This window comes from Pristiophorus japonicus, chromosome 1 (assembly GCF_044704955.1).
Source record: "Pristiophorus japonicus isolate sPriJap1 chromosome 1, sPriJap1.hap1, whole genome shotgun sequence".
In the NCBI taxonomy this organism is placed as follows: domain Eukaryota; kingdom Metazoa; phylum Chordata; class Chondrichthyes; family Pristiophoridae; genus Pristiophorus; species Pristiophorus japonicus.
This window is the reverse complement of record NC_091977.1, coordinates 180827706-180840015: the sequence shown is the minus strand read 5'-3', so window position 1 is coordinate 180840015 and position 12310 is coordinate 180827706. Positions and strand designations below refer to the sequence as shown.

General features: G+C 42.5%; 1 protein-coding gene across 5 annotated transcripts in view; it reads right to left on the bottom strand.

Annotated features, from left to right (window-relative positions):
* Positions 1 to 12310, bottom strand: part of tmem161b (transmembrane protein 161B) — a 144316-nt gene that overhangs the window by 18591 nt on the left and 113415 nt on the right. The gene's annotated exons all lie outside the window — the stretch shown is intronic.

Genomic DNA, 12310 nt, shown 5'->3' with positions numbered 1-12310 from the left:
ATGTTGGTGGTGGCGGCATGGGTTCCTCGCCAGGCTCGCCTTCCTCCCCCCCTCTCCTGAGGTGCTCCTGCAGTCCCCAGTGGCAAATCCTGTCCCCTCATGATGGCTAAGTTGTGTAGCATGCAGCACACCACAATGAACTCAGAGACCTTCTGAGGAGAGTATTGCAGACAGGGTCCAGAGTGGTCCAGGCATTGGAAGCGCTGCTCAAGCACTCCAATTGTCTGTTCGACAATGTTGCATGTGGCTGGCTATATGGCTTCTGTCTGAGGGTTCTGGGGGGGGGGGGGTGTCATGAGCCAGGTGGCGAGGCCATAACCTTTGCCCCCCCAGCATCCAGCTCAGGCCTTGTGGTTGATGCTCGAATAGGCCTGAGACAGTGCTCTCACACAAGATGAAAGCATCATAGATGCTCCTTGGATATTGGACATTGACTACCATAATGCGCTGAGTATGACAATCTGTATGCTTATGGAGTGAAATCCCTTTCAGTTTCAGTAAACCTCTGGATTGAGTAAAGGTGCTCGCAAGGTGATGTGCGTACAGTCAATAGCACCCTGAACCTTGGAGAAGCTAGTAAATTGTACAAAATCTACAGCCCTCTCATTCTCGGTCTCCTTGGTCATTGGGAAGTTTATGAAGTCCATCCTGCGTGCGTACAGTGCAGTAGTCACCTGATGAATGCTGCAATGTGTAGCGTGCTGCAAGATGGAGCATATGTCCCCTGCTGATGCCTGAAAGGAGCCGGAGGCATAGAAGGCAAGTGCCGCTGTCACCTTCACCTTGACAGGCAGTGCGCAGTCCTGTTGCCGCTGTAGGTCTGCCTCTATAAGCTGGCATATCTGTCAGCACTTCTTTTCGGAAGCGCAGCCTTCTAATGCACTGTGCCTCAGAGAGCTGCAGGTATGAGCGCTGTTCCCTGTAAACTTGTTGGGGGTAAAGCCTCCTCCTCATATGTCTGTGACCTCTTCAATTACGTTCAAAATGCTCATCAATAAAGCCTTCTTGCAGCTCGACGGCATATAAATATAGCAGCCAGGTATAATGGCTGACATAGTATAGTCCTCATCTTTTAAAACGTCCTTAAATCTTTAAAACAAACTATAAACTCACATAAAACTTCACTGTGAAAAATGTAGCCTTCTCCCAATTCTTCTGGTCTGATTTTAAAATGGCACTTTTGGCGCCAGGTGTGCCCAGGGTCCGACTACTGGTGAGTTCTCAGGTAGACAGTAAATCAGGCGATATGCTCGAAAGCCCGGGGCACTAGCACAGCATTGCACGACGATAGACAGCATCCAAATGGTGAAAACATCGGGCGGGCGCTAAGTTTTAGAGCCACCGCAGAACCACTGCCGAAAGTCCCGCCCGGGTGCAAAATGTTGTGTGTCTTGTTTAGCGCCAAAAAAACTGGTCGCAAACCCCTCGAAAATCCAGCCCAAAGGGTGGCAGAAGTTTGGAATTCTCTTCCGCAAAAGGCAATTGATGCTAGATCAATTGTTAATTTTAAGTCGGAGATTGATACATTTTTGGTAACCGAAGGTCTTAAGGGATATGGGCCAAAGGTGGGTATATGAAGTTAGATCATAGATCAGCCATGATCTCACTGAATGGCAGAACAGGCTCGAAGGGCTCAATGGCCTACTCCTGTTCCCATGTTGGCCTGCAAAGATTTGTGTATGTGAACCCCCAGGTCTCTCTATTCCTGCATTCTCTTTAAAATTGCCTCTCTTCATTTTTCCTTCCAAAATGCATCACTTCACACTTCCTGCACTAAATTTCATCTGCCATGCGTCTGCCTATTTCACTAGTCTATGTCCTCCTGAAGTCTGCTACTATCCTCCTGAGTGCTTACCACATTTGCAAGTTTGTGCCATCTACAGACTTTGAAAATATGCTCCCAATACTCAATATATCAAAAAGAGCAGTGGTATAGACACCACTGTATACTTCCCTCCAGTCTGATAAACAAGAGTTCGCCACCACTCTCTGCTTTCTGACTCTTAGCCAATTAAGTATCCATGCTGCCACTGCCCCTTTGATCCCATGGCCTTTAATCTTGGTGACAAATCCATTATATGATACTTTTATCAAATGAAAGTCCATATACGCAACATCAACTGCACAACATCAACCCTCTCCATAATTTCACTGAAGAACTCAACCAAGTTTGTCAGACACTATTTGCCTTTAACAAATCCATGTTGGCAGCCATGTTCTTCCAAGTGACAATTAATTTTGTCCTGTTTTATGATCTCTAGAAATGTTCCCACCACCATTGTTAGGCTGACTGGTCTGTAGTTACCTGTTTTTTCTCTCTTTCCTACTTTGTCCTGGATGGTATCGAGCTTCTGGAGCTGCACTCATCCAAGCAAATGGAGAGTATTCCATCGCACTCTTGGCTGACTATGATAGAAAGGAAGGCTTTTGAGCATTTGTAAGGCTGAGGCAAAGTCTGTCTGGGTTGAGTTCAGAAATAATGAGTCTGACGCTATATTGGCATTACAGTCTCGACCAGCAAATAGTGGGAAAGAAATTGAGGTTGCAATTTGGAAGCAATTTAGAGAGGTATGCAGTAGCAAGAGTTCTAATTATGGGGACTTCACATATTCTAAGGTAGATTGGTTTGCAGTCAAAATAGGGAAGGGTTTCTATATTACACCCAGGACTGTTTCCTTAATCAGTATTTTGTACAGTAGTAGGATAACATAGAAACATAGAAAATAGGTGCAGGAGTAGGCCATTCGGCCCTTCGAGCCTGCACCACCATTCAATAAGATCATGGCTGATCATTCACCTCAGTACCCCTTTCTTGCTTTCTCTCCATACCCCTTGATCCCTTTTGCTGTCAGGGCCATATCTAACTCCCTCTTGAATATATCTAACGAACTGGCATCAACAACTCTCTGCGGTAGAGAATTCCACAGGTTAACAACTCTCTTGAGTGAAGAAGTTTCTCCTCATCTCAGTCCTAAATGGCTTACCCCTTATCCTTAGACTGTGACTCCTGGTTCTGGACTTCCCCAACATCAGGAACATTCTTCCTGCATTTAACCTATCCAGTCCCGTCAGAATTTTATATGTTTCTATGAGATCCCCTCTCATTCTTCTAAACTCCAATGAATACAGATTGTACGTAAAACTTGCTTGTATATGATAGGAAAATGAACTTTAGATTTGAAGGAATACATAGAACAGCTGTGTGTTTAATTTTTAAAGAATCTGGAGCAGGCTGAGGTTGTTAATAAAGTCAAACCTATAGAAACAAACACATTCTGAGAGGCAGAGGTAACACATTTAAAGAAGCCAAAAGAATTGCCATATGCTAAAGATGGAAGGGTAGAGCCACACAGCAGGCAGTCTGATAAGGGTTAACAAGTGTTTCTGTGCTTTGACTGAATTGAATGTTTCCTACTGAACCAAATGCTGCAACAATTTGTCTCAGTGTTACATCTGTATTATTTATGGCAGTTAAATTGTCATTGGTAATGTTCTCGGTCAAAAGATCCGTTATAGGCCGGCCCACTAGAAATCTGTATAAAGATCGTTGAGACCTTTGGATTTTAAGAGTTTCTTAGGCGGCTAAGAACAGAACTTCCCGTGCATATGCCGGAATAAAGATCGTTTCTAACCTATCTCGAGTCCGTCATCCATCAAGAGCGTTGATCCATTATTTCAGTGGGTCTGCTCGGGAGAAAGGGAGAGTTCTCCACAATATTTGGCATAGTCTTGGCAGGATCCTACGGCACCCGTGCGTGGCCAGCAAAGGCGAACCAAAAGGGGTGAGTATTTGAAGTTACCACCCAATAGTTAGGGTTCAATCCAATGCTGGTCACCCGGTAAGATCGAGGTATCCGAACAAATTTGAGACAGACCCAGAAGGTGCGATCAGGTCAGAACGTACTTGTAAAGCTGCGTAACTATACAGCGAACCAGAGAGTCAGATCTATTAAAGAGCAGAAAAGCAAATCGTGCAGAACCACCCGAAAGCAGTGGTAGGGAGAAACCCGCGAGGCTTACGATTTAAAAGGGACAGCTGAAACAACCATGGATTGGGGACCCAAGGGATCGATCACTAAGTTCTTAGCCGAGGTGGGAGGGGGGGGGAAGAGAAAGTTGTGAAAGTTGAGTGAGTGAGCAATAGTTTTCATGACCGTGGAATGTTTGGGGTAGGAGTTAATGAATTTTTCATTTGTCTAAAAGCCTGTGTTTTAAAAAAAAAGTAGAATCTTTTGTTTGTTTTAGCCGCCCCCCCCATCCCACCTCGGATATGGAGCTGAAAGCTTTTTTAACCCTTTGTAATGTTGTACTGGAAATGGGAAAGTATGAATAAATGTTCATTGTGTACCTAGAAGTGAACTAGATTTTAAGTTAGAAACACAGTTGCGGATTTATTTTAATTATGATTTACGGAGCCATGGACACACAAAAGGCGAGCTGTTTAACAAAAGATATAACTTCAGCCTTGAAGTTACAGCTGCTAAAAGAAAAACACATTTTAATTGGATTACCAAAAAGTGTGTGTGGTCCTGTTTTAAATCAATTTGAATCATAACAAAGCACTGTCTTTTCAATTTGGTTATTGCAAGCAAATCAATTTGAACATTTAAAAAGCACTGTCTTCTTTAGTGTCCCTTTTAAAAAAGCCTGCATAAATTTCTCGGATCTACAAGTTAAGGGAAGCTCCGCCCTCTTCCTTTTTGTGTAAAATGTGAAATTTGTTAAATACAAAAACGAATTCAGTATTTTTACATTTCATTAGAAAAGCATCCGGAAAAAGAAGAATACGGAAACTGACGTCAAATTTTATGTCCTTAGTTATGTCCGTAAATCATAAGTAAGATTTTTAACTGGAGGGTTTAAACTGTAAAGGCTGTAGGCTGAAGTCGACATCGATTGATGGTGTCTGTGTTTGTCAGCTTTCGAAACAAAGGACGTTAACTCTTTCACAGGCAGCTGTGAACTCTCTTAACTCAGTGGGTGATACTTTTTGAATATTGGAAATGTTCTTAATTTGAAGAGAATCACCAGAGATTCTCTGTTTCTTTTGTTTTAAGTAGGTGACCATCGGGAAGCCCATAAAAGATACGAATGGGACACCAGTTAAAGCCCACAGGACCGTGGAAAACCTACAGATAGATTTTACTGGACCCCTCCTGAATTCTAGGGGTATAAATATATTGTCTAGTGGTGATTGATCAGTTTACATGATTGGTGGAAGCCTTTGCCACAAGGGATTGCAGGTGCAACCACCATAGCAAGAATATTTGCAGAAGAAATAATCCCTCGCGCGAGTGTTCCCCTCCACTTAGACTCCGATCAGGGGACACACTTCACCGGGAAGGTAATTCAACATACATGCGCCTTGCTAGGGATTAAGCAACGATTCCACATCCCATACCACCCGCAAACTTCAGGGATGGTGGAAAGAATGAACCGAACTCTTAAATTGTCCTTAGCTAAAGCTACAGAGGAGACCGGGATGGGATAGGCAGTTTTGCTCCCTGGTATTCTAATGAGACTTGGGTCCACCCCAATAGAACAACAGGACTGACTCCCTTCGAATTGATGACGGGTAGAGCTATGAGACTACCAGAGGGAATAATGACAGGAGGGGAGGTGTAGGAACAGCAAGGGATAGAGTCAGGATATTTATTAGACAATTATGTGAGCAATTGCATACCTTAAAGCAAGAAGCGCAGGAATCAACAAATAATTAAGGATATTAAACAGGATGCAGATAAGTGACAGGGAAACCTCCCTGGGGTGGGTGAGGTGGTGATGGTTAAGATAACCCCTGAAAAACTAGGATTTGCACCAAAGTGTCAGGGCCCATATAAGGTGCTTATGACCAGTGACACCTGCGCATGCGTAGACATGAGAGGAAAGGGAAGATGGAAGCATTGGATACAGCTAAAACTGTACAAATAATTAACTGGTAATGACTGGATTATCTTTTCTTACAGATGAGTGGCGATCCTGCTACCATTCCATATGACGAAACTGAGGAGTACTACATAAGACACCAGGACTGGGAAAATGAACTCATTGACGGAACTATATGGTCAATAGTGGGGACCATAACGGTAGCTGTAATAATTGTGCTGTTTTGGAAGGTCTGGATAGAAAGACGACAGGGGAGAGGCATCAACCACTGACAGGAGTTAGAGCTGGTGTGAGTATAAAACGCAGTTAATGATAACATTGGTGATTGGGATCCTCCGCAGGAACATGGGTACCAGTTTGGAGATATACTACACCCCCGATGTTGGGAGCTGCATCAATGATACTACCATATCCGTGCCAGCTGATACTGGACTTCAGGTGACATGTGAAGGCCCAATAACGCGATATTCAAGGAAAGATCGGTCCCATGGCCTCTTCCTCCACACCAATGGGGAATCCATTGTGGTGAGATGGAACAAGGATGGCAGCCAAATGACCTACAGCACGATGGGTAGTAGTCACCCACAGACAGCACAGACTCGTCAGGTCCGGGTGAAATGCGAACCCAAGACCACACCAATGAGATGGTGTAAAAGGAATGTAGCTTCGGGCTCCTCGTCCTGTGTTAACCCACAAGGGAAGTACACATTAATGCTGGCACAAGGGGCGAATGAGCCATGGGAAACTATATATTATGATAATACGCCCGTTAACACATAGAATAGCCAAACAAAGCAGCAAGAGGCGACCATAAGAAACTGTACCACAAGACACGGAGGTGTTGGGATAGAATGGCAGAGAAATAGCAAGAAAACAGAATGTGTAACATGCTTAGGGACATCTGTTCCAGTTATAATGGCATATGATACCAAACAGCAGCAAGGAACACGCCAGGGAGAGTGTGACCCGGGAACTCCAAAGCGAGAAACATCTGATTGCCCTGACAATGCAGATCCCCCGACTAAGTTTAAAATAACTGGAATGATACTGTCAAGAACGTCACAAGGGTACATATTAAAGGGGAAAGAGGGAATTGTCTTGTGCATAAAGCAGGAACAGTGCCCACAATCACCAGATATAACTGTGATTGTGGCCTAGCACCCCATCCCCAACAACCACGTCACAGGCAGCTGAACTGGATACACCAACAGTACCAGATAGATGGGTTCAGTGCCCAGAACATACACCTGGGCCACAAAATGGATTAGTGTTAGTAAAACGTGAAGAGATATTATATGATAATGTACATCGTGAGTTGGTACCCATTGTGTTGAATTTGAGTAACCTGGAACTCCCTGAATGGTGTTCTAAAAGAACGTAGCAGTTGTACTGAAGATTGGTACAACAAATCCTCAGACAAAGTAACTATGCAAACAGGGGGCCAATTAGGTCTCGTCCGAATAGACGACATAAACGAGGCCTGGTAAATTAGATTACAGGACTTAGCAACAGTCCTCGAGGCCCATGCACGGACCGTTAATAAGTTAATCAAGGAAGAGCATGTAGCCTCTGACCAAGCAGCTAAGAATGATGTCTCAGTACAATCGGGACCTGGGTAGTAGAATAGACAATAGCAAGCTGAGAAGGCCAATAAAGTCAAACCTGTAGAAACAAACACATTCCGAGAGGCAGAGGTAACACATTCAAAGAAGCCAAAAGAATTGCCATATGCTAAAGATGGAAGGGTAGAGGCCACACAGCAGGCAGTCTGATAACTATTTCTGTGCTTTGACTGAATTGAATGTTTCCTAATGAACCAAATGATGTAACAATTTGTCTGTCTTACACCTATGTTATTTGTGGCAGTTAAATTGTCATTGGTAATGTTCTCGATCATTGTCACGTCAAAAGATCCGTTATAGGCCGGCCCACTAGAAATCTGTATAAAGATCGGTGAGACCTTTGGATTTTTGAAGAGTTTCTGTCTTGGGCGCCTAAGAACAGAACATCCCCTGCATATGCCAGAATAAAGATAGTTTCTAACCTATCTCTGGAGTCTGTCATCCATCAAGAGCGTCAATCCATTATTTCAGTGGGTCCGCTTGGGAAAAAGGGAGATTTCTCCACAACAGTGTCAACAAAGGAGGATGCAGTACTAGATCTGATCCTAGGGATCAAAGCAGGACAACTAGGCAATCAGAAAGCAGCAGCGCCCTTAGGGAAAAAAAAGTGTGCCTAACCTAATAAGGAAGACACTGAAAACAGATGTTGAATATAAAAGTGTAGACCGGAAATTAGCTAATTTCAGTGGAAGATAATTGATTGGGCAAAAAACAGAGAACAGTGGAAGATATCCAAGTACGAGATGAATACGATGCAAATTAAATATATTCCTGCTGGGGTTCAAACTGGAATTCCATGATAAATAGCAAGTTTTAACAAAAATTAGATTTAAAGGAGGTGATAAATATAAGGGGGATAATAAAAAAATCTTTGAAATATGAAAATGATAGATGAGAAGCAAGAGGGAAGATTAAGACGTTTAAGAGGAAGAATGACAGCATAAAAGTAGAAGTGGCAGTCGCATAAAAGGAAACAAAGGAACTTTACAGGCACAAGCAAAAAGATAGTTAAAGATAGGATGGAATCAGTTGGAAGACAAAGAGGCCACCTCATACTGGAGAGTGAGGGAATAGTGGAGATGCTCAATTAGTATTTTGCTTCAGTGGCTACTAAGGAATGTGAAAGTGGAACTGGAAGAATATCTCGAGGAGGATGCAGAGGAGCTAATGGAACTAAAATTTGAAAGATCACTGGCTCAGATGGTAGGCATCCCAGAATACAAAAGAAAAGGTGGGAAAGAGATAGGAAAGACACTTTTTAAGCATAATATTCCAATTTTTTTTCTATGTACTCAAAAGGGGAAAAAGATCTGCCTGAAAATTGTAGACCCGTTTTTAGTTGTAAACTCGCGAGAGTCGATAATATAGTTCATCAGGAACAGGTACATGGATTTGTTAACCACAGGTCTTGTTTTACTAATTGAATTGAAGTTTTTGAAAAAATGTAATTTATTTTTTTCCCCTGGCTCCATGAAGCACCGTGGGATTTTTTTCCCTTCTGTCGGGATGGAGGGGGGGGCTGGGAGGAAATGCTTAGTCAAGATGCAACAACCATCACATTATCGGGCATGCTTGATGGACCAGATGGTCTTTTCCTGCGTATCAATTTTATATGTTTGTATATTAAAGGCACTATATAAATACGTGGTTGTATAGATTAAGGAAACTTTGCTGAATATTGCATATATAGATTTTCAGAAGGTGCCTGATAAGGTGCCAGATAAGAGAGTGATTATGGAAATTAACCACATTGTTTTAAAGGGAATATTGCGGCATACACGGAGATTGCTCGGGAGCAAAAAGCAAAGAGTAGGAGTAAATGCAGGTTTTTCAGATTTGCAACATGTGGATTGTGATGTGCCCCATGGATCTGTGCTGGGCCACTTTCATATTTAAATAAATTACTTGGACATAGGCACAAGACATGCTCTTGAAGTTTGCTGAGGAGGGCAAACATTCAGAGGAGGAACGCAGGAGGATATAAACAAGAGTAGTGGAGTGAGCAGAGAAATAACAGATGCAATGAAACGTAAAATAGTACAATTCAGGAAAAGGAACACTGAAAGAAAGTATATCCTATGTGGCAAGGCTCTAATCAGAGCAAAGGGACAGAGATCTAGCGTGCACATACAAAGATTGTTAAAAAAGAGAATAAAGCCATAAAAAGGCAAATGGAATGCTAGGTTTTATGTATATAATCATTAAATACGAAAGCAAGGAACTGATGTTGAATTTGTAGAAGAAATTAATTATACCACAGATGGAGTACTGTGTGCAGCTCTTGGCACGCCATTACAGGAAGGATATTAAAGCGATGGAAATGGTAGTGAATATTAACCTCTCATTCTTGCATCATTCTAGTGATAGTTATGAAGAAAAGCTCAAAAATTGTTTTTTCTCACTGGAACAAAGAAGCATAAGGTGGGATCTCATAGAGGTTTATAGGATTATGAAAAAATGACAGGTTAAATAGCAAAGATTGTTTCTATTGGCTGGTGAATCGGTAACTATGGGAATAGACTGAGGATTAGTACTCAAAGGGAGAAGTTAGAAGAATATTTTTCTCACAGAAGAATATTCAAACATGGAATGTTTTACCATGTGGCTATTGCTACAAAGACCATAACATCTTTTAGAAGAAAATTTGATAAGTATTTGAAATGGAAGAATATAAACAGATACCAGGGCCGGAAAATGTGATTACAGTACATATTTCCAATTTAAAATCTAACACAGGCATCCATCCGTCTGTTATATTTTTACAATTCTATTAAGTACCAGACCAACTCTAACCTCGCTATCCTAAGGTCCTCATATTTGTCGCTGCCACGCAGTTTTGCAATTGTCACTCGCACAATTCTATTTCAGTTCCTTCAGTCTGTTTTCCATATTGCCCAACGACATCTTTTATGACTGTAACCATGGCATGTTATCCGTAACCTCCCCATCTTTCACCTCTGTCTGTGGTCTATCTCTACAAGACTGTTCTCATGAGGTTCAACTCCTACTTGTCTCAATGCAGCCAGCACGTCCCCATGAATAGAATCTTCTCCCACCCCTTCATGGTGACTTCCAAAGTCCCCAAAGGGTTCCATCCTTGGTTCACTGCTTTTCCTAGTTTACATGTTTTGCCTGAACACTTCACCTGCAGACATGCAGTCAGTTTCCATACACTGACCTCTCTACCATCAACTTTGATTCCCTAACCACCTATGTGCTGCCAGACCATTTGTCTGGCATCAAGCCATGGACGAGTTAAAACTTCCTCCAAATAAACATCTGAAAGACTGAAGTCATCTTAAAAACTCTTGCCGTTGCAATCCCACAGTCAGACTACTTGCTCAGATAGAACCAAATTATATGAAGCTTCAATGTGCTGTGTGACCCCGGAGCTCAGCTTCATACTCCATACCCTAGCCATTGCCAAAATTGCTCATTTCCTCCTATTGCCAATCTTTGCCCCTAATCTCATTTCCATGGCCCCTGTAACCCTTGTCCACATTTTTGCTGTCTCCAGACTGGACTTTTCCAGTGCAATCTTTGCCAGCCTCCTCAGTTTTGGATCCATTACTCTTTTTGCAATTTTTATAAATGACCTAGACTCTGGTGTAGGGAGCATTATAAAGTTTGCAGATGATCTGAAACTTGGCAAAGTAGTAGATTATGATGATAGTTATAGGCTTCAGGTTGACAGACAGAATGATGAAATGGGCAGAAACATGACAGATGAAGTTCAATGGGGAAAAGTGGGAAGTGATGCACTTTTGGAGGACTAATATGGAAAGGCAGTATACGATAAATGGTACAATTCTGAAAAGTGTAGATGAGCAGAGACCTTGGTGTCCATACACAAATCCTTAAAGGTGGCAAGGCAAGTTGATAAGGTGGTTTAAAAAAAAAGCATATGGGTTACCTGGGTTTTTATAAATAGAGGAATAGAATATAAAAAGCAAATAGATAATGCTACAACTTTATAAATCACTGGTCAGGCTTCAGCTGGAGTATTGTGGCCAATTCTGGGCACTACACTTCAGGAAAGATGTAAAGGCCTTTGAAAGGGTACAGAGGAAGTTTACCAGGATATTACTAGGAATGAGGGACTTCAGTTATGAGGAGAGGCTGGAAAGGTTAGGATTGCTCTCCCTGGAACAGAGAAGATTAAAAAGTGAAATAATAGAGATTTTCAAGATGAGAGGTTTTGATCGAGGAAATAAGGAAAATGTATTTTCTCTGGCAAGTGGGTCAATAACCAGAGGTCATAATCCAAAATCATTGGAAAAAGATCTACCGGGGAGATGAGGAGAAAGTTTTTCAGAGAATTGTCAGGATCTATGATTCTATAATCCTCCCATGTTCAACTTTAGCTTTGTAATTAATAATGCAAATCCTCATATGCCAAAGAGTAGTTTTTATTTTGAGAGACTGTTCTGATTGCTCAATTTTTAGCCCCCATGAACATAGTCAGGAATGTTTCTGCCACAGCACAGGTGGGGCTAGACTTTTATGTAGTCAATGGGTGAAAAATTTAGCCCGTGGTATTTATCGTACCACAAACTACAGATGGAACCTTTCTTATCCGGTACTCTTTTATCCGGCTACCTCCCTAGTCCGGCATCATTCTCGGCGGGGGTCGCGATCCACGCCATGTCCTGGGGCTGGCCGCTCCTCCTCTCCCCGCCACCTGCGGTGCTCCCTCTGAGGCCGGGTCAGCATGCTGCGTCCTGAGGCCAGCTGCATTTCGAGCCCAATTTCGTCCTGGCAATCCTCCTGCTCGTCGCACCGCCACTGATCGAAGATGCAGA